Raw genomic sequence first — 24,335 nt, 5'->3', positions numbered from 1 at the left:
GAATCCACCTGCCAATGCAGGGGACAGGGGTTCGAGCCCTGGTTTGGGAAGATCCCACATGCCACGGAGCAACTAAGCCCGTGCTCCACAACTACTGAGCCTGCGCTCTAGAGCCTGCAAGCCACAACTACTAAGCCTGCCTGCCACAACTACTGAAGCCTGCGTGCCTAGAGCCCGTGCTCCGCAACAAGAGAAGCCACCACAATGAGAAGTCCGTGCATCGCAACCAAGAGTAGCCCTCGCTCGCCGCAACTAGAGAAAAGCCCACACGCGGCAACGAATACTCAATGCAGTCCAAAATAAAAATTAATTAATTTAAAACAAACAAAAAAATCTGCATAACAACCATGCCCTCATTTACTGTGCCTTGCCTGATAACCTCCCATAACTGGCCTCCCCCGCCCTCCAACGTCTTTCTTTCTTTTTTCTTTAGCTGAAGATGGTATTTTAGGAGGTAACTTGGGCCATTTGGGGGTGTTACTGTTTTTCTGAGTATGAAAGGAGGTATAGAGGAGGTATACATGTCATTAAACTTCTGTTTGTTTTTCTCCTGTTAATCTGTCTTTTTTTTTGTCGGTGGGGAGTTTAGTTAAGAACCTAGAAGGGTAGAGGGAAAATTATTTTTCTCCCCTAAAGTGGAAAAAGCCAGTTTTACCTCCAGTAAAAAATTTATTTCAATATTCCTGATGTATGAATATGTCTATTTTGGGATTCTCCTTTGAACCAGTTGTAACATTTTCCTACTTTACTCATTAATACTAAGTTAAATAAAATATTTAACACATATTTATGTTATATCTTCACTAGATATATGATTTTATCTTTTCACCTTGTTTTGAAAATCGTCTTTAAACCCATTTTATAACATATATAGCTTAGGTCTTCTAGTGATTACAAATGCAGCTTAAAATAATTTGGTTCTTTTACTATTTCTTAATTTTTTTTTCGTTAGACAACTTTGAAACTTCTCTCCTAAAATTTGAGACTTATTTTCTCTTTAGTTATTACTCAGAATTAGCCAAACTCAAGGACACAATCTTCATGTCTGCCAAGTCTGTCTGTTGCCCTTCCAGGGCCCAAGAGTGGGCTTGTCTAACACTCGAAAATGAATTGTCTGAGGAGACACACATGCTGACAAAGCAAGAGACTTTATTGGGAAGGGGTGCCCGGGTGGAGAGCAGCAGGATAAGGGAACCCAGGAGAACTGCTGTGCCACATGGCTTGCAGTCTCGGATTTTATGGTAATGGGGTTAGATTCTGGGTTGTCTCTGGCCAATTCTGATTCAGGGTCTTTCCTGGTGGTGCATGCATCACTCAGCCAAGATGGATTCCAGTGAGGAGGATTCTGGCAGGTTGGTAGGACATATGGACTAGAGTCTCCGCTCTCCTTTTGACCTTTCCCGAATTCTTCTGGCTGGTGGTAGCTTGTTAGTTCCACATTCCTTACCAGGACCTCCTGTTGTAAGATAACTCATGCAAGTGGTTACTATCTTGCCTGGCCAGGGGGGGCAGTTTTGGTCAGTGCTTCCCCTAACATATCCAAGGCTTTAGACACCCTCACTTCAGAGCAAGCCCAGGACCACCCTCACTTTGTTACCAAATGCAAGTTCGTGTGCCTGATGCACAGTGAGGCCAAACAAATGGAAATGTCAGAGTTTGGAGCAGAGAAAGGTTATTGCAGGACCAAGCAAGGAGAACGGGTGGCTCATGCTCAAAAACACTAAACTCCTCAATGGTTTTCAGGGGGAAGTTTTTATAGGTGAAATTTGGGGTAAGAACTGCAAGGTGTGTGTGACTTTCTTCTGATTGGTTGGTGGTGAGTAAAGAGGCTGGTGGTCTAGGATCTTCTGTTGAGCCTGAAATTGCCATCCTCCACCTGCTCAGTTTCAACTTCAGACCAGCTTGTTACAAATTTGGGGGTCCCCATGATCACCTTCTGGTTTGAAAACTCACTAGCATGATTCACAGAACTTAGAAAAGCTCTATACTAATGAATAAAGTTTTAAGCGTAGCAGAAAATAGAAATTAAAATCAGCCAAGGGAAGAGCTATGCACAGGGCAGCAATCTGAGAGGTGTCCAAATGCAGAGCTTTCCAGAATGCCATGACTCCATAACTCCCATGAAGTCATGGATGACAACACTCCCTCCCAGTCACAATGGTGACAATACACACAGACTATCGCCAACCAGGGAAGTTCTCCCAATCTTTGAGTCCAGAGTTTCTATTGAGGCTTCATTACATAGGCATAATTGATTTATTCATTGCCCATCTTGTTGAACTAAATCTTCACCCCCTTTCCCCTCCCTGGAGGTCATGCTTTATCACAGGGCCCAAGGGACCCACCCTAAATCACCTTGTTAGGAAAAACCATCAAGTGTAGCTCAGGAGGCCACCATGAATAACAAAAATGCTCCCATCACTCAGTGAATTATTAGAGTAGAAGTTAGTTGAGAACAAAGGCCATACCTCTCTTTGAGAAAAGCCATATTCCTTATTACACATTTATACTGTTTATTTTTATAATTTTAAGTAATAAACGTATCTGTTTTTCTCATCTCTAGACCTCTGAAATCCCAGAAGGTGAGATGAGAAAGAACACAAGTGCCCTTATAATCCCTTCTTCCTCTTTCCCCCCGCCACACATTTCAACTTCTTTCAACTATATCTTAGACTTTACTTAAAGTCTTTAAAATCTATTTTATTATATAAGAATAGGGTAATTATTTTTTTCTGATCCAAACCAAGTTATTAGTGTTACAACTGCATGTAAACATTCTCTGCTATAGAGCCTCATCAAATACTCCTATGTTAATCTAAGGTCATGATTCCTGGCTACTCAGAGAAAAATGGTTCTAGCACCAAGGTAAATTAGATTTTCTCATTTTCTACTACTTACTCAAAATTACACTTCATTTTAATTTGCATCACATTTGCACCACTGTTTTCTTTTTCAGATTTTTTTTCTCTAGAGTTTCTAATTATTATTCTTTTTCTCTTTTTGACAAAGATTACTATGACTTCAACACATCATCAAAATTATTCTGCCTCTCAATCCCATTTTTTATTATATATCATCCACTTAATTTTTAAAGATGCTTTTTCCAGGGAGGGCCCATCTAATCTTCACGTATCTTTGTTGTTTTGAAATTTTATGAGGATGTTGAGATTTCAAAAACCACAACAATAAGATGTGGGAAATTTTTCATTCATTCTTCTGAGAGGAGATAGGGAAGGGTAGGGTGTTATTTGTAGTTAGTCATTTCTCAGTACGCAAAAAGAGTGGGAATTCCTCAACTATAACTGGTATCTAGAGTACCAGTCTTAGATAGGTTCAACACTGTCACCTCTGTTGACTGAAACAAAAACACACAACATGAGAGCTGTGAGTTTCAGTTTTACTTGGGAACTTACTGAAGACTACAGCCTTGGGGGACAGCCTCTCATATAGCTCTGAGGAACTGCTCCAAAAAGGTAGAGGGAGAAATCAGCATACACGTGATTTTGGAGAAGGGGTATGTGCAATCAAGCACACATCTCTGTAGAAGGATGCTGCTAGTCACAAGGCACAGGTATCTTAGTTAATGATTTTAGTGTTTTCCTAAGTATGGGAAGGTGCAAGAAATTGGGTTCATAAAATTTTCTCCTGAAAATATCTAACTATCTGAAGACCTGTTCTGCCAGTTTTCCTAGAACAGTGTGCCTCATTCCTGATCTTCACCCTGAACTCCTTTTAGGGTGTGTTGAAGGTCAGCAACTCCAGTAATGACTCAATCCTTGTTGAGCTGGATGGTGAGTATCACTCCTTAGTTGGTACCTCTTAAATCGATATCAAATTTTCCAGATTTGGCCTTTTATTGTTTTTGTTGACAGTGAGAGAACCTGGGCAATTGACTCAACTTTATCCTCCAGCTCAACTAGTAAATTCATGTTTAAAAATATTTTCCAAGTGCAATTTTAATTTCTAACTATTTTCATTTTCTTAATATCTTGTTTGGGAAAGTATTTTATATATGCAATATTTCTTTGAATCGCTTTGAAAATACTAATTCGAATTTTTAATAACACAATTCTTTCTGTTTCCTGAATTATTGATCTTTCCTTAGGGAATTAGTTTTTTATTTTCCCTACCTTTGTATTTCTCTTTCATCTTTTCTGCATATATCTAGTAATCTCTGGTTGTACCATTATTTATTTATTAATTTATCTTTAAAATATTTTGCTGCAGTGTTTTTCTTTTTTATAAATTTATTTATTTTATTTATTTTATTTTTGGCTGCATTGGGTCTTCATTGCTACGCACAGGCTCTCTCAAGTTGCGGTAAGTGGGGGCTACTCTTCGTTGTGGTGTGCGGGCTTCTCATTGCGGTGGCTTCTCTTGTTGCAGAGCACAGGCTCTAGGTGCACAGTCTTCAGTAGTTGTGGCTCTCAGGCTCTAGAGCGCAGGCTCAGTAGTTGTGGCACACGGGCTTAGTTGCTCCGCGGCATGTGGGATCTTCCAAGGGCAGGGCTCGAACCTATGTCCCCTGCATTGGCAGGCAGATTCTTAATCACTGCACCACCAGGGAAGCCCTATTTATTTTTAATCAAGGATTAGAAATCAAACTGAGAAGAGAAGAATTGAAGTTACATTTGCCCAGCACATCACAAGATTGATATGCAGAACAGGGCTTATGCAGATAATGGGGAGACATGGTCCCCAAGTCCCCCACGAGAGTTGCCACTGAATAATTATAAGTGAGGTGGCACAGGTTTCCTTTGCTGTTCTGAAGGGAGAATTTTTCCCAAGAATCTTTTATCCAAGTTATAAGTCTTCCTGGAAACCCTGTTGATAGAGGCTGGACATAGCAATAATAAGGCTTGCCTTAACTTCTCTAACTGAGGTACCAACTCTTTGGAAATACTACACCTGAAAACCAAGACTATTTACCCAGCCCATCTTACTGTCTACATTAATGTGCCTTCATTATTCCACTGTCTTCATCAACGTAGTTCCAAGAAACCCTTGACCAGGATGATAAACGTTGCAATGAATTTTATGTTGAATTCTAAGAACTTCTTGAATGACTCACTGATCCACTACAGCCATCCTGCAAATTCTGGATGGATATATCCCACTAGGTCACCTCCATCACCATGTTGCTCTTTTTTTTTTTTTTAAATGGGAATTATGTATTTATTTATTTATTTATTTATGGCTGTGTTGGGTCTTCGTTTCTGTGCGAGAGCTTTTCTCTAGTTGCGGCAAGTGGGGGCCACTCTTCATCGCGGTGCACAGGCCTCTCACTATCGCGGCCTCTCTTGTTGCGGAGCACAGGCTCCAGACGCGCAGGCTCAGTAGTTGTGGCTCACGGGCCTAGTTGCTCCGTGGCATGTGGGATCTTCCCAGACCAGGGCTCGAACCCGCGTCCCCTGCATTGGCAGGCAGATTCTCAACCACTGCGCCACCAGGGAAGCCCCTTCACCATGTTGCTCTTTATGCTGCAGAAACTCAACTGCTGAGCCCCAATTACACGATCACCACTGTAAAAGGTAAACTCCTCTTTGAATACATTTTCACAGAAATATGTTCATGGTAGAATGAGAAGACATACATAGGTGTTCATTCTAGCATTTTCCACCATATTATTCAGTGATGGGCCCAGAGTTTGTGAATTTGCCATAAGTTAAATTTTACTTGGATTTTAAAAAGATAAACTTATGTTTAAAGATACCAACTAGTATTTTTCTAAACATAAATTTCCAAGTTTACAATTTCCAAACCCTAGATATTAAAAAGTGAGCCCACAACTTTTACGCAGTTCCATCTCATTGATTCATCCTGGAGGCTCTTGGACTTATAGGTACCTTCTCTACTTTTCTGCACCTTGCCCTCTGCTTGAGAATAACCAGTGTGGATGACAGCAATGAGTTTCTGTGCCCTCTGGCCAGTGGGGAGCTCTGTCAGGAGAATAAAGAGAGGTGGAGAGAGGTCTAGGTGTCATTTTCCTAGTTCTCTCTCTGTGTGGTTGTCTCAGGCTGTGTCCCAAGATAGAAGGTCACTGTTGTTCTCAGGTCGCCTGTTCTATGCACTCTTCCTCTTTCCAGATTCTGATAATCTCTCCCCATGTGCCTTCTGACTAGGGGTCATGGCAGCTTTACTGCTTCCAGCCTTGGGTCCCTGTACTGTCCTCAGTGGCTTCCCTGAAGCCTGCCCACACTTTGTAATTAGATTCTTTGTAAATAAACACTCCTTGAAGAATCTTCCTGGTGTGTGTCATCTGTTTCCTGTTGCACACCTGACTAATACAGGAGCTTAGTTTGAAATAAAAAATATTGTTTATCTGCACTGCGAGAAAGTCATGCCACTGGGACTAGCTGGGTAATGTTTATAATTTATTTATTAAATAATTATGATGTTTTTACTCTACATAATGTTAAATAATATCTATATTTTTATGTTTATTCAACTTTGGTGTATGTATCAATGCTAGACTAATGCATTTATTATTACATGATAAAATGATGATTCCCTAAGTATCTTAATATTGAAACAAAGGTCTAATCACTTGTACTATGCCTGCTGAATCACAGAATGAATTGTTGCCTTTTTGTGATTTTATTCACCTCACTGTCATAAAATTTCCATACTTAGGATCTGGGATTCTGAACTGCCTAACAAATGTAAGATCAAAGCTAATTCTTACGGTGCTCCTTACCATCATATGATGCTCTACAGGGATCAGATCTCTGCTGACCACCCCAAATTGAACGACAAACCTCAGTTCGCATCCCAGGACACTCTGTCCAGCCCTTACTTTATCCTGCTTAATTTTTCCTCAAAGCATTTATAGCTATCTGACATGTTATACATTTGTTTATTTAAATTTATATCATTCCCCTTACTGCAATATAAGCCTCATAAGGTGAGAGGTTTTGTTTTGTTCCTAGCTCTATCCCCAATGCTCACTACAGTTCCTATTGGTTACTGCTTCGAAAGTACCTGTTCAATAAACAAATAATGGATGTGGCTTTGGTGCTAAGGAATGAGATCTGGAGAGATACATAGATAGATAGATAGATAGATAGATAGATAGATAGATAGATAGATAATTTTATTGTTATCAGCAAAGAAATGGTGATTGAAAGTTCAGCTATAAATCTGGTGACTCAAAGTATCTGTGAAGGCTGAAGACAGAAAACAGAGGAGAAAGAAGGCTGTAGGTGTCCTGAAAAAGGGAGACCAGAAAAGAAGAGGAAATCTGGAGAGAGTGCTGTCAAAGAAAATGATGTCATGAAATGAAAATTTTGAGAAGGATGAAATTGACATCTAATTATTAAATGGGCAGAAACACCACGTAAAGTCAAAGAAACATCCATTGGATGTGGCACTGCCACAGTGAATGTTGACTTAGCACAGTTCCAGGGGAGTTGCAAGATTCTTACACTTTATCTCAAATTCCCCTCCCTTACCACTGCATAGGGTAAGAGTTGTTGTGTGAATGGGGAAGGGCTGATCTAGATCTACCTCCTGTTCCATGTGTGGGCAAACAAGAAGGTGTTCCAAGTCTGTGCACAGGTGAACAGGCAATAAGCTGGGTCACTTTGAATTCTTCCCATGCCATGGCTGGTGGTTTTGAGTACCAGTGGGACCTGGAGGCAGGAGAGTGAGTGAGTCAGAGGAAAAGCACATGTGAAGGGCAGACCCACAGCCACTGGCAAAGAGATAACAAGAAATAAACGTTTATTGTTGTAAGCCCTGAGGTTTGTGAGTGGTTTATTGTGACAGAAAAGCTGATTAGTACACCTTAATATGCCATATTCTCTTACTTTAATAACTATTCAAAAGCAGAAAAGAAAGCACCTAGCCAAGTAAAAGCCAGGTTAATAGGGTTCATTGCTAAGGTCCTAATGGTCAGCAGGAACCCTGATATGATACCTTATCAATTACTATTGAATATTCTATGATCTATATATTATAGTCTATAATAGGATTTATGGAAGACCCAGCACTCTGCAGAGGTATGATTTTAAATTATTGAAAATATAGACTTCCACTCAATTACAATAAGACTGACTGGTTAACAGTAAAATCAGCAAAGGGCAGGCTTGCTCCTCACCCCTCATTCTTCCTTCAAACTCACTCTGCAAGTTCCTATCAAAATGAACTTAGCCAACTATCTCATGCCAGCTCCAAGTAGCTGATTTTTACTGGATAAAATTAGAAAAGCTGAGTGACATCACTGTAATTAATTCACAACCATCTTAAATGAGCACTCAGAAGTGCCCAGCAATCCTACTACATTGCTCTAGTAAGCTCTATCTCTTATTAATATAGAATACACTTTGATATATTGTCTAATTTTTTCAACTATCCCAACCTAAAGTCACTTTTACCTACATGAGCTGTCCTTGGTTCACACTTCACTGAGAAAAGACTTTGTCATATTTTCAGTAGCACAATAACACATCTATGTGTGCCTTTACTTTCCTCTCCCTTTTTCCAACTTTTATAAAAAGAAACATTTCATCTCAGTCAAAGGACAGTCCTAACATGTCCCACCATGGAGTGCAGGACCCTCACCTCTCCTGCCTTTTCAGGGAATATGTCCCATTGAATGCTTCAGTGACAGAGGGGCGAGCACCTCCTATGTGCCATGCACATTCTAGGACCTCAAAGCAACAGTAAGCCAGACACTTGAGGCCAAAGAAGAATGATGTGAGTCTTGGACTGGAGTAACTCAGTAGATAGCAGTGGTGTTGACTGGTGTAGAAAATATTGAGGAAGTCAGGACAGGGGAAAGAGGAAGCCAAGAGTTCCATTTGGATGTTTTTATATTTTAAGTTATCTTTTTGACTTACAAGTGAACACACTTGTCTGGAGAAGTTCAAACTGAATTTATTGAGAGGCAGTGGAATTACCCACGGAGAGAGTATAGCTACATGAGAAGATTCACAAGTGGCACTGAGGGCCTCTGACACTCAGCAGTTACATGAAGGGGACTCAGCAAAGAAAACTTAGAAGGAGCAGCAATACTCTAATATGAAAACCAGAATCTGGTGAGCAAGTTATTCTGGACTTGCTGAATCCAGATGATGTGAGTATTATCACTTAGAGTTTAGCATCTCTGTTGGCCTAACCCAGATTTCAGATGACTGGTAATAATATTATTCAAGTGTTTCCTAAAATCTCATCAATCCAGATTGCATCCAACAGGCATACTATAAATAATTTATAAGAATTGCTGGGCTTGCCTGGTGGTGCAGTGGTTGAAAATCTGCCTGCCAATGCAGGGGACACGGGTTCAAGCCCTGGTCTGGGAAGATCCCACATGCCACGGAGCAACTAGGCCCGTGAGCCACAACTACTGAGCCTGCGCGTCTGGAGCCTGTGCTCCGCAACAAGAGAGGCCGCGATAGTGAGAGGCCCGTGCACCGCGATGAAGAGTGGCCCCCGCTTGCCGCAACTAGAGAAAACCCTCGCACAAAAACAAAGACTCAACACAACCAAAATAAAAAATAAAAAATATAAAAATAAATAAATTAATTTAAAAAAAAAAAGAAGAATTGCTAATATTTGAGAGCTTAATTAGAAATTACAGTCCTTTGTAACTCTCATTCCAGGAGCAGAGAAAGTATTTAAGATGTTGGAATACAAATCATTCATTAAAAAGTAAAGTAAGCCAAACTGTAATTAACACAACCAATTGAATGCATTCCATGACTCATGACCCAGTCCAATAGCTAACCGGGGCAGTTATGCTATTTAGAAATGTATATGTTATCTCTACTTCTAAATCTGAGTTTATTGTTTAGATACTGCTTTCCCTGACCCAAATAATGCAAATTTTATAGTGTCCTGTAAGTAGAGAATAGCACTAAATAGAAACTATAAATAATCTGCTTATTAATTAATAAATTCCAAAAAATTCTGAAGCCTGACTAATAAGGAAATACTTTAAATTTTATTATATGTCCATAGAAAATGAGTATATCAACAATGAAAAATGTATTTTATTTATTGCATCAAAGAAGTTATTGCAGAAGGAGAGGAAAGGCCAAAATGACATAGCAGGAAGACTGTGAGCTTATCTCCTCCCATAGACACATCAAAACTACAACTACTTACAGAGAAACTATCAATGAGAACAACCTGAAGACTAGCAGAAAGAAATGATATAAAGAAGAAACTACAATGAAATAGGTAAGAGGGGAAAGCACTCAAGCTGAACAGAAAAAAGAATTTTTAAAAACATTATGACAGGCTAAGAGACTTCTGAGACAACACTGAGTATACTAATAGTCACATTACAGGGGTCCCAGAAGGAGAAAAGAGAGAGAAAGGGGCAGAGAATATTTTTGAAGACATATTAGCTGAAAACATCACTAACTAAACCAACATCCGGGTCCAGTAAGCACAGAGAATCTGAAACATGATCAACCGAAAGAGGACCACACCAAGACACATTTTAATTAAAATGGCAAAAATTAAAGACAGAGACTATTAAAAGCAGTGATGGAACACAACATTGTAAATCAACTATACTTCAATAAAAATATTTTAAAAATTAAAAAAAAAAAGCGGTATGGGAAAAGCAACTAGCTACATACAAGGGAACTCCCATAAGACTATCAGCTGACTTTTTAGCAAAAACTCTGCAGGCCAGAAGGGAGCAGCCCAATATATTTAAAGTGATGAAAGGAAAAAACCTACAACTAAGAATACTCTATCTGGAAAGGTTATCATTCAGATTTGAGGGAGAGATCAAGAGTTTTACCACCAAGCAAAAACTAAAAAGCACCATGAAACCAGGTTTACAAGAAATGTTAAAGGGACTTCTCTAAATGGAAAAGAAAAGGCCACAACTAGAAATATGAAAGTTACAAAGGAAAAATCTAATTGATAAAGGCAATTATACAGTAAAGGTAGTAGATTAGCCACTTATAAAGCTAAAAAGACAAAAGTAGTAAAATCATCTATATCCACAATAAATATTTCAGGGATGCACAAAACAAAAAGATGTCAAATATGATGTCAAATACATTAAATGTTGGGAGGGAGGGGTAGTAAAAATGCAGGGCTGTTAAAATGAATTCCAACTTAAGAGATCAGTAGATTAAAATAATCACATGTGTACATATGTAGATTGCTATATATAAACCTCATGGTAATGACACACTAAAAATCTATAATAGATACATACACAAAAATGAGACAGGAATCAAACATAATACTAAGGATAGTCATCAAATCACAAGGGAGGAGAGCAAAAGAAGAAGAAAAGAACAAAAAAGACTACAAAACAATCCCAAAATAGTTATTAAAATGGCAGTAAGTACATACCTCTCAATAATTACTTTAAATGTAAATAGACTACATGCTCCAGTCAAAAGACATTGTGGCTGAATGGCTACAAAAACAAGACCCATATATATGCTGCCTACAAGAGACTAAATTCAGCCCTAAAGACACACACAGACACACACAGACTGAAAGTGAAAGGATGGAAAAAGGTATTCTACACAAAAAGAAAAAAGAAAGCCAGGGTAGCAATACTTATATCAGACAAAATAGACTTTAAAACAAAGACTGTAGCAAGACACAAAGAAGGAATAAAGGGATCAATCCAAGAAGATACAACAATTGAAAAAATATATACACCCAACATAAGAGCACCTAAATACATAAAGCAAATAAATAACATACAAAAAGGTAGAAAGTGACAGTAACACGATAATAATAAGGACTTTAACACCCCACTTACATCAATGGATAGATTGGCCAGACAGAAAATCAATAAGGAAGCATTGGCCTCAAATGATGCGTTAGACCAAATGGACTTAATAGATAGAAGTAGAACTTCCATAGAAAAGCAGCAGAATATACACATTCTTTTCAAGTACACATGGAACATTCTCCAGGATAGGTCACATGCTAGGTCACAAAACAAGTCTCAGTAAATTTAACAAGACTGAAATCATATCAAACATGTTTTCGGACCACAAAGCTATGAGTCTAGAAATCAATTATGAGAAAAAAGAAAGCTGTTAAAAAAAACACAAACACGTGGAGGCTAAACAATATGTTGCTAAACAACCACTGGGTCACTGAAGAAATAAAAGAAAAAAGCAGCAAATACCTGGAGGAAGATGAAAACAAAAACAGGACAGTCCAAAACCTATGGGACACAGCAAAAGGAGTTGTAAGAAGAAAGTTTATAGTGATACCAGCCCACCTCAGGAAATGAGAAAAATCTCAAATAAACAGCCTAACCTTACTCATGAAGGAACTAGAAAAGGAAGAAACAAAACCCATAATTAGTAGAAGGAAAGAAATAATAAATATCAGAGCGTAATAGACTAAAAAAAATAGAAGATAATGCAACTAAGATCTGAAAAGATAAACAAAATTGATAAACCTTTAGCCAGACTCATCAAAAAAAAAAAAGGATAAACCCTAATAAGTAAAATCAGTGGGAGAAGCAGCTCTAAAGCTGGTAAAGCTTTTTGTTGTCTTACCTCAAGCCAATCCATGCCCCAAGTTCCTTGATGGAACGGGGCCACTGGCTTTGGTCTGCCCATTATCAGCTCTGCCTGCATGTCTCTGGGTTTGAGTGTTGCTGGCTTACACAGCTTTCAGGTGTTCTCACCTGCCTTTCTGATCAGGTGGGTCCAGGAGACACTCTCCACAGCAAGTGGGGCTGTATAAGTTATACTTATACTGTGAGTATAAGTATACTCACAGTATAAGTATATATATGGCTGTATAAGTTCCCTTCCCTGGGCAGGATGGAAAAAGGCCACTCCAGGCCTCTCCCATTTGGGGGAGCCAAGAGCTACCCTCAGCCTTGACTATAAATTAATCTCCCTTCTGGTTATAGCCATGGAACCCTCCACGCCTAGTACTGGCTTTATTCTGGGACTGATCAACACGGCCTGCCCACTTCTTGGCTTTTGCATTGCTGGTTACACAGCTTCCAGAGGCTTTCACCAGCCCTCTGGCCAGATGGGGCCAGGAGACACTCTCCCTAGTGGATGGGGCTATGACTCAACTCCTTGCTGGGTGATGGGCAAACCAGGCTCCAGGGCTGGCAAAATTCTTCCTTCGAGGACCTGAAGCAGGCAGTTCTGCACCCCAGTGAGTTCTCTGGTCAGAGTCTGCCACCAAGTTGGTTCTGCAGATTAGCAAAGCCACTTGTTGGGATTATTACTTAGGCACTGCAGGTATGGACTCAGTCGGCCAAGACCCACGTGCTGGTTGTTGTAAGCCCCTGCCCCCTTTCTCTGATCATAGCCAGATTCCCAGTGGTTGAGCTCTGCAAATCCCCTACAATCCCCATGGGGGTGAGACCACAGTAGGGACTCCCACAAAGCAACCCACAGTGCTGGGTGTGCTGGTTGACCCCCCCTGGACTCTTTTCCCACTAGAGGAACAATAGGCTCAGGGTAGACCTCTCTGTGTGAGGCTGCCCTGTCCTGTCGGAGGGGCAATGCAGTCAGTGTTCCTCTTAACTTTCTAACACAGTCGGTCTTGGTCTCTGTGGTACAGGGGGTGCTTCAGCCTCATTCCAGTGTTCTAGGATTCTCTCAGTCATATCTTGTTCATGAATAGTTGTTAGTTGTTCTTCTTGCAAAGGGGAGTGGAGTCAGAAACAACCTATATCTCCCTCTTGGTGACGTCACTCCTGGCAGTTATTAAAGATAATTTGCGGAAAGGAGAAAATCATGACTCTCATAAACATATAAAATATACATGCATTAAAGATTTTGTTTAAATACCGTATGCTAAAGTACATATATGGAATCTAAAAAAACGGTACTGATGAAGCTAGTGGCAGGGCAGGAATAAAGATGCAGATATAGAGAATGGACTTGAAGACAGCAGGGGAAGGGGAAGCTGGAACGAAGTGAGAGAGTAGCATTGACATATATACACTACCAAATGTCAAATGGATGGCTAGTGGGAAGCTGCTGCATAGCACAGGGAGATCAGCTCGATGCTTTGTGATGACCTAGAGGGATGGGATAGGGAGGGTGGGAGGGAGGCTAGAGGGAGGGGATATGGGGATATATGTATACATATAGCTGATTCACTTTGTTGTACAGCAGAAACTAACACAACATTGTAAAGCAATTATACTCCAATGAAGATATTTTTTAAAAAAGATTTTGTTTAACTTATTAATTAAATGAAAGAACCAAGCAGAATGCACAAATGGAGGCAAAACAGTTTTTTCATAGGAGGGCTGTCCCTCCAGACATTTCATTTGCACATCTATAGGCAAGAATTATTCTACATTGGTGACAGTTACCTACAACTTGCAGAGCTGTACAATAGCTCCTACGGAGTCAGCATCAGATTACCCAGAAAGTTGTCCTATGCAGGCAATGCACACTTTTCCACCGAGGCACACACTTTCCCTACACAGCCCACATCTCAGAAATGCTCACGAGTGAACCTAATTAGGATGTCATGTGGAATCTGCTGCCCTCTGTACTGCCTCTCCTCCTGTATCCCTTGGCTGAGGTATCAGCAGGTGGCCAGTGCAGCAGTGAACAGGTGTGATACTGAGTGGGTCTTGTCTGCCTGCCCACCAGGCTTTAAAGATGACAGGCTGGTGCCTGCAGGATATGAAGTCTTCCACAGAGACCCTCCAAAATCTGTGAGAAGCTCCTGGGGTCCCTTCAGATGACAGATGTTTGAACAATTCCAGATGGCACATCAGAAGCGCTTCTGCTTTTAGTTCTGGTCACTGTTATGGAAGGAAATTCTAATTCCTGTAGATATCAGTCTCTCGAAGGAAGGCTCCATGCAGTTTCTCCCAGCATAACATCCTCATGGTGAATAAAGAAAACTACAGACTGGACTTCAGTGTGCAGAGAGTATTAGCAGCAATGCACCAGTACATATGCATAGCACAGCTATAAAATGCAGATGATGATGTATGAAATATTCACATGCATGCAGACCATATGATGGCCTCACAATGAGCTCTTTCATTCCCCAGGGTTTTATCACAGATGTCTAGGTCATGTGTTCAGAAGACATACTATAGGATTTTTTTAAAAATCAGAATAATTAACACATATGTTCTGGGGATGAAGGGGGGGCACTAGTGTTAAAATTGTGCTTTACTTAGTCTCTTCAGTACTGAGTTACTAATCATTCTGCAGATGTGAAAACCAAGAAGTAGAGGAGATGCATGAGAGCATGCCTTTGTCTGGATACCTACAGTTTTTTTGGAAGAAAATAAAATTATATGTTCGACTGATGACTAGGAAAGTATCAGAAAGCCTTCCAACAGAAAAGTTTTATTCTAAATAAGCAGTGCTTTATGACCAGGAAGTTGATCACACAAAACCTATGTTTAAATGATTTTAAACTCATTATATAAATAAGCCCAAGTCAATAATAATATTGAGGTCTAGAAATGTAAAGTGACCATTCCTTTCCTTTGTGACCATTCAGGGTCACAGCCACATGGACACAATTCGGTTTGCAAGAGAAAATGCTTATTATGAACCATATGTTACAGACCAAATTTAAAATGTAAATTCCCTACCAGTAATTGTGAGACACGGAGTTGGAGGGAAGGGAAACAAAGCAGCTTCCACCTGTTTATGAGAAAAAAAGAACGAATTGTCACAATTTGGAAAACAAAGAGCAGGAAATATGTTTATACTGTGGATGGTCAGCTTTGCATTACCAAGCACCTGCCCTGCTCTGCCTCTCCTTCTCTGGCTTGGACAACCAATGGTCTATCAGAAAAGATGCAGATAAACCTCAGCTCCAGAAGGGGGACCTCTTTCTCTCTTTCACGGGGGCATGAACTTTCCAAATCATCAGCAGCATAAAGATTCTGAAGAATCTTTGCAGAACAGATGACAGTAAGAAAAAAATGCCAGGTATTTTGAAAAAGTGGATGAACAAAGATGGAAATAATCATTGGAGGTTCTCAGGCTTCTTGGTCTGCTTTCTGGTTCTCTTCCCGCATTTCTGTCCATACTGCTGTGCTACATTTACCATCATTTCAAGTGGTTTCCATGTCTCTTTAGTGACATTATTGTCACGTGGGTTCTCAGTAGCTTGGTGAACAAAAGGATCCCTCCAAATCATGCTCTGGAATCCCCACATTGGACACCCCAGGAGTCTTCCAACTTCCTGGAATCTTTACAGCCAAAGACCTGGACTAATATGTTTATGAATGCACACAATTATTATTATTTTTTAAAACCACACTTCCTGTGATGCCTTGAATTCAAGCTATGCCTCACTGTATTTTGTCTGCATACTTCTCTCAGCCAGAAAGTGTCGATTCATTCTACTTCCTACAATGAATTATAATTGCCTCTTTCTGTTTCTATGTATAGTTCTTTACGAATTGAACTTCCACTAAATACAAATTATTAAGATATATGCTCGAGGGTATAAAATAATGAGTCGTATTGCAGGCCCTGCTCACCCACCTCTAAAAATATTCTTGAAGAGTACATGCATCGTTGATAGAGTAAACCAGGAGTAACTCTAATATATCATTTGTGCTAGATCAGATGTCAGCTGATATTAAATAATAAGGTGATGTTAAATGCCAAAAGTATAACAAAATTAAACCTAACAGAGGAAATGTATTTTTCCTATGAATTAGGAAAATATCACTTTTTTCAATGTTAGTAGCAGAGCACTTTTGTCACAATCACAAACTGTCAGAAACCAGGAGAACCAGAGCAGCTTGTGGGAACACTGAAGGAGGACCACTGACCTAGTCCAACCACAAAACACACTGGAATGCATGTTTTCTAAATGACAGAGTGAGGACTTTGGCAAACTGCTCTCCCATGAAAAAACAACAAAATGACAGTGAGACATTTAAATTTAACTATTTTTGAGATCTGAAAATTAACCAAGCCACAGAACAAACTGAAAACCACCTGTCCAAAAGAAACTACTGAACCTTGGTATGATAATGGTATTCGGAGTGTTTTAATTCCCATCCTCCCCCCAACCCACCCCCAGCTCAGTGGCATGATAGTCACTGACAGTCTCACAGCCAATGGAGAGGATTGACCTATTTTGGAACTTCATTTAAAACATCCCCAATGGCACAGTCAAAATCTTTCCTAAATGTCCAGCTTTCTGGAAAATCTCTAGTTCCAGGCTTTTGTGACTATTTGATTAAACTCAGAGCTCAGATCAAAAGGGAGAGGGAAGCAAGGAAGGATATGCCCTATCCCCAGTGTATTTCTGAAACCATAACAATCTTTTGGGGACATTGCAGCTGTTTAAGTCTATTATTTCAGTTGAGGCAAACAAGAGCTTAGCTGGCATTTTTAAAGGAATTTCTGGAAAAGAAGATAACCGTAAGAACTATTAAAATCTTCATATATTCCTGAGTATCTAAAAAGCTGGGTACAGGTGCAATAATTTGTGCATGCCCAATAAAGACCTGGGAAAGGAGAAGAAACCAGTCACTCAACCTTGAGGCCCTGCACAAGCAGGAAGTGAAAGCTAAGGCTGCCTTATAAACTGCTTGAAGTTTGAAGGCAAGCCTTCTCACATACAGTCCCTTGTCAAAGAGTGGAAGACATACAAATGAGGAGTTTGAGGAAATCTTGTAGATCTTTGGCTGACCAATAAATTATACTAACCAGCAGTGGCCCCTAGGAATATTGGCCTAAAAGTAAAAACAAAAGTTTAAAAAAAGTGAGACGAGAACTCAGTGGCCACACACTGCAGGGAGTATAGAATCTGTATAATTAGTCCAGAAAAGTACCTAGATAAATAAGCATCAGTGAGAGAAACAACAACAATAACAACAGAAACCTTGCAATAATAAGAAATTCAGGGAAGAGTAAAGAATTTGATACCAGATTTGTTACAATATAGTATCTGTAAGGTTCAGTTTTCAATAAAAGATTATGAGACATGCAAAGAAACTGGAAAATAATCAACCACAGAAAATCTCCTGATATGACCTAGTTGTTGGAATTAGTATACAAAAATATTCAGTCAGCTATTATAAATACATGCAAAGAATGTAAACCAAGCAAACCACATCTAAAGAATTGAAGGAAAGTATGATAATAGTGTCTCACCAAACTGAGAAATCAATAAGGACATAGAAATTATAAATAAGAACTAATAGAAATTCTCACTACAATTAAAAACTCACCAAAAAAATTTAATAATGGATTTGAACTGGAAGAAGAAAGAATAATTAAATTTGAAGATAAGTGAGATTATCCAATCTAAGGAGCTGAAAGAAGAAAAAATGAATAAAAATAAACAGAGCCTCAGAGAGATGTGGGATACTGTTAAGTATACCAACATATGCATAATAAGAATTCCAGCAAGAGAAAAGAAAGAAAAAGGTACAGAAAAAAATTTATTGAAGATATATTGGCTAAAAACTCATCAAATTTTATTAAAACAATCAAAATCTACACATCCAAAAAGCTTAACAAACTCCAAGTATAATAACCTCAAAAAGATTTACACATCTACATAGAATAGTCAAATTTATTTGCTCATAATTGCTTATTGAAGCTTTTTTATGATAGCTGACTTAATGTCTTTGTCAGATAATTCTAACATGTCTGCCACCTTGGTCTTGGGATCCATTGATTGTTTTTTCTCATTCAGTTTGGGATCTTCTTTCATTCTTGATAGGATGAATGATTTTCTACTGAAACTGAATATTTGGGGTATAAATATAATACCTCATAAATATAATGACAATGTGCATCTTCTTTAAACCTCCTATTTTAGCTAGCTTATTTTCACACTGGTCATATAGAGGAAGTGGGGAATACCAGCTTAGTTCTGGCAGGTGGGGTACAAGTGCTTCCACTCAGCCTCCTTTGATCTCCCATGAGGGGTTCTTTTTACTCCTAGGCAGGGGTGGGGTTTTGACTCCACACTAGGGTCTCTACGATACCTCCCTGTCTGGGACAGGTAGAAGTATCTTGTGATTTCTCTCTCTATGGCCTCCAACAACACTGCTGGGAGTGGGGAGTAGTCTTGTTTTCACAGGCAGGTAGGGAAAGTCCTGACTATCCACCAGACCTCTTTTGCCATCACCCCTGTAGGGGCACCATACTACTACTGGGTAGGGGTGAAAATCCAGCCTCCCATGTGCTTTCCATGATACCAACAGGTGGGGATGAATGTCGGGACTGCTTAATGAACCTTCTCTGACACTACACTGGTGGGGAGCATGGATTGGGGTAATTCATTATAGCTTTGTGAGAGTAGAAGTCTAGGATCCCCATGTGATATTTTGTAGCATGTTTGAGGATGGGACTACAGATTTTTCTGTGGTGTTGTCTGGAGTAGAGCAGTTCTTGTCTAAAAGCTTTCTGTCTTGTAGGCTGCCCATCCTGTGTCCTTTGGCTAGAGAGAATAGGCTTTCACTGGGATGTGTGTGTTTTAATTATCGTAAAAAAAAGCACAACATAAAATTTCCTATCATAACCATTTTTAAGTGTAGCATTCAGATTGAGTAGTATTAAGTATACTCACCTTGCTGTGAAACGGATCTCCAGAACTTTTATATCTTATAAAACTGAAACTCTATACCCATCAAAAAACTCCCTATTTCCCCCTTTCCCCAGCCCATGGTAATCACCATTATAATTTCTGTTTCTATGAATTTAAATAATTTTGACACTTCATATACACAGAAGCATACAGCTGTCATCTTTTTGTGATTGGTTTATATCACTTAGCATAATGTTTTCAAGATTCATCCATGTTGTAACACATGACAAAAATTTTCAATGATACTGAGTTTTTGAAAAGATCAACAAGTTTTTAGCTACATTATGTAAGAAAAAAATAGAGAAGACTCAAATAAATACAATCAGAAATTAAAAAGGGAACATTACAACAAATGCCACAGAAATAAAAAGAAATGTAAGAGAATATTATGAAAAGTTGTATGCTAACAAATTGGATAACCAAGAAGCAATGGAAAAATTCCTAGAAACTCACAATTTATCAAGACTGAATCATGAAGTACTAGAAATTCTACACAAATCAACAACTAGTAAGGAGATTAAATCAGTAATCAAAGACCTCTTAACAAAGAAAAGCTAAGGACCAGATGGCTTCACTGGAGAATTCCACCAAACAATTAAAGAAGAATTACCACTAATCCTCTTGAAACTCTTTCAAATAAATTGAACAGGAGGGAGCACTTCTAAGCTCAATCCATGAGGCCAGTATTACCATGATACCAAAGCCAGATAAAGAAACTACAAGAAAAGAACATTACAGACCAATAGCCCTGATGAATTTTGATGCAAAAACCCTCAACAAAATACTAGCAACCTGAATTCAACAGTAGGTTCAAAGGATATACACCTTGACCAGGGAAGGTTTATTCCTGGAATACGAGGATGATTCAACATATGAAAATCAATCAGTATAATATACCACGTTATCAGAATGAAGGACAAAAACCACATGATCATCTCAGTTGTTGCAGAAAAAGCATTGACAAGATTCAACATTCTTTCCTTGGGTACAGCCTTCAACAAGCCATCACCTAAACCTGTCTTTTATATTTTCTTTGTCTGGCTTTGCTATCACAAATGTGCTTCTTTATCCTGAAATATTTTGTGTTACATTGGAGGAATTGTTCCTTGAGTAAGTGAAGAACTTGAGTCCACCAGGACTTAGACATTTTGTGAAAAGATTTTTGACTGCTGATGTCTGGCATCCTCTTCCTGCCTGGGACACTTTATCTAAGAGGAAAGGACCACACAGCTCCAAACACTCTGTAACACCCCACTGCTCAGGTGGGAAGGAAGAATCAGATACAAAGGATAGCTTTTGTATAAATGTCTCATGTGTCTCTGCTCCCTGAACCCTTTAATCCCTTTGAAAAAGGGTTGCTGGATAGTTGGAGATGCCAGTGGCCAGCAGTCTGCCCCTAAATACAAAGGGCTCAATCCAGAATACTAAGATAATTTTCTCCCACCCATGCTCCTTTGGCTCTTTAGTGGTCTTCTAAAGCAGAGTGTCTCTTTTTTAACCATGCCCTTACCCTCTTCCCTAACAATGTAAGAACCTAGAACAAACTAAGTTGAACGGTATGCAATTACCATGTTATTAATATTAAGTTTATCTGAATATTAATAGATTCACCATCTTATTGACGTTATTCATTCTTTTTAAAAGTTCTACAAGAACATTATTATTATTGTTATTATTATTTTGTATATTCAGTTCTTATTCTGATTTATTCACATATTTAACTCTGGGCACCTCATTCCTTCTTGCATCTCAGACCCTACAGTTCCTAGGAACGCTTTCTTTGTGCTTGTTTTACATCTTTTGGGGCCATCCAGTATGGTAACCATTAGCTGCATGTGGTTAGTTAAATTTAAAGTAATTAACATTAAACAAAATTAAAATTTACTTCCTAAGTCAGAGTGTTATTGAATGAATCGGGTCCTGCGGCTCGCTGCTTACAAAATCAAACTCAAAAACGTTGGTAGAAAGGAAAGTTGTCTTTAATCAGAATGCCGGCAATCTGGGGAGACGGCAGACTCTGTCTCCAAAAAACCACCTCCGAAGAGTCTGCTCAGCCATGAAAGTTTTAACGGAGAGAAGGGAAGTAATCTCAATTAATTACTTAGATAGAGGGTCAGAGCCCTAGCCATCCCCCACTGCATGCAGGCTCGTGGACTTCTTGTGATCTTCCTCTAGATGCTACCTTGTTCACACAGTTTGGTCACACAGTCTGTTCCTGAGATTACTGAAGGGGAACCTAGGGAAGAGATGTGGTCATCTGTTAATTACTTATTCGTCCTTCCTACTTCTTTTGATCTACAGAAAGAACCAACAAGATAGGCAAGGTCTTGTGTGATTAAAAGATTTGAAAGGAGTGCTCCTGCGGGAGAAAAGTAGAGCGTGGGGGTGACTGGTTAAAAGTTAGTTACAATATAGCTTTGCTAAAGTGGCAAGGAAAGGGGCTCCCTGCTGAGGGCGGTTTCCAGTGAAGAGCTGCTTACAAGAGTAGCGGTATTTCACATGCTCAGTGTGGCTGGTAACTACTTCTCTATCCTCGTAGAAATTTCTACTGAGCAGCACAATTAATTAAAATTTCATTAATGAGGCTCTTAATGGGACAGACTTGCTCATTTTTTGTTTATCCAAAATATCTTGACTTTGCCCTCCTTTTTCAAAATCTTCTGAGTATAGAATTCTAGGTTGAATGCCTGCATTTGCATACAAGAGAAAGGTTGGTACTTTAGTAATCATGCAGCTTAAAACTCTGATCCTGGTGTGCAGGCCCCAAATGTGGGGGGCAATCAGGGCCTGGCCCTCAGGTGTCCCTGCTCCTGTAACTGTGAGTTTCTCCTGATGTGGAGGACCACATCACTCTCTCTTTTTTTTTTTTTTAATTGGGGTAGAGTTGCTTTACAATGTTGTGTTAGTTTCTGTTGTACAATGAAGTGAATCAGCTGTATGTATACATATATCCCCTCCCTCTTGGACCTCCCTCCCACTCTCCCCCCATCCCATCCATCTAGGTCAGCACAGAGCACTGAGCTGAGCTCCCTGTGCTATACAGCAGGTTCCCACTAGCTATCTGTTTTATACATGGCAGTGCACATATGCTAATCCCAATCTCCCAATTCATCCCACTCCCCTCACCGTGTCCACAGGTTCATTCCCTACATCTGTGTCTTTATTCCTGTCCTGCAAATAGGTTCATCTGTACCATTTTTCTAGATTCCACATACATGCATTCATATATATTTATTTTTCTCTTTCTGACTTACTTCACTCTGTATGACAGACTCTAGGACCATCCACGTCTCTACAAATGACCCAATTTTGTTCCTCTTTATGGCTGAGTAATAGTGCATTGTATTACTTCTATTACTTCTCTATGCTCATAGGGATAATGGCCCAAATGTTTCCAGCATGGAGATAAAATTGCAATTAACTAGTACTTTCTTTTTTTCAATGAATGTGTATTTTTTATAATTAATTAATTAATTAATTTTTGGCTGCGTTGGGTCTTCATTGCTGTGTGTGGGCTTTCTCTAGTTTCAGCGAGCAGGGGCTACTCTTTGTTGCGGTGGCTTCCCTTTGTTGCAGAGCATGGGCTCTAGGTGCGCGGGCTTTAGTAGCTGTGGCATGCGGGCTCAGTTGTTGTGGCTCGTGGGCTCTAGAGCGCAGTCTCAGTAGTTGTGGCGCACAGGCTTAGTGGCTCCATGGCATGTGGGATCTTCCTGGACCAGGGATTGAAGCCATGTCCCCTGCACTGGTGGATTCTTAACCACTGCACCACCAGGGAAGTCCCACTAGTTACTTTCAGTGGATGCAGTTTCCCCATGGGGCTTAAAATATTTGAATCCACGGCTCATATTGAAAAAATAGCCAAATAATCATTTTAAATTCCATTTCAGCTTACTTGATATATATGAGATCCCCAAAGTATCAATTGACTCAACCAAAGCAGTAAATTATAATAGCATATACTATGGGTGAGGGGCTGTGCTAAGCCCTTCATATAGGTTGGTTAATTTAACTTTTTGTTAGAAAAATCTATGTGCATCATTAACTTTAAACTGGGAATATCACTTTGAATAGATTACCTTAAAATATTCTTTCCACCCTTGTCTTTAAAGTGACTTAGCAATCCTACCTTTCAGCAGTACGCATGAGAAACATTCTCATATTGTTTCTATTTCAGTTTCTAATACTTTACTAAATGAAAAGATAACTCCTTGAGGGTAGTTAATTTCTTGTCTTAGGACAGAGTAAAGCAAGATGTTATGGAACAGCATGTTGTGAACAGAAAGCAAGGATCCTTTAAAAAAAAAAAAAGTCTGGAAGAATTCTGGAAGAATGATGGAGTCAGGTGACTCCATTTGACTCAATTTGATGAGACAAGAGAGAATACCAATTATCATACTAATTATAGATCTTTGAACAAGTTGAGACTGTAAAGATCCATTTAATGAAAACTTGATATGATGGAGATAAAATATAGTTGTTATTAAAAATTATTGTAGAAATAATTCTAATTAGAATTAGATTACCAATCAGTGAATTTTCTGCTTAATTTAGTTTATCTCTGTATTTAAGGAATTGTTATAGGCTTATGTATAGAAGTAGGAAAGGCTGAATAAATGAAATTATGATGAGTTTTTTAAAAAAGTAATTTATTACCCCCAAACAGAGGTTCTGAAAATCACATAAAATAACCAAATAGCTATCAGGTCAAACAGCATGGCAAAATAATGAATTCACAGTCTATTCATAAGACACTGGAAGATACAGCCAGTACACATCCTGGCCAAGAACCTTGGCTGGCAGCTGAAACCTTGCACCCTGGC

The sequence above is a fragment of the Balaenoptera physalus genome (assembly GCF_965194825.1).
Source record: "Balaenoptera physalus genome assembly, chromosome: 7".
Classification (NCBI taxonomy): domain Eukaryota; kingdom Metazoa; phylum Chordata; class Mammalia; order Artiodactyla; family Balaenopteridae; genus Balaenoptera; species Balaenoptera physalus.
Note: the sequence above shows the minus strand (reverse complement) of the source record.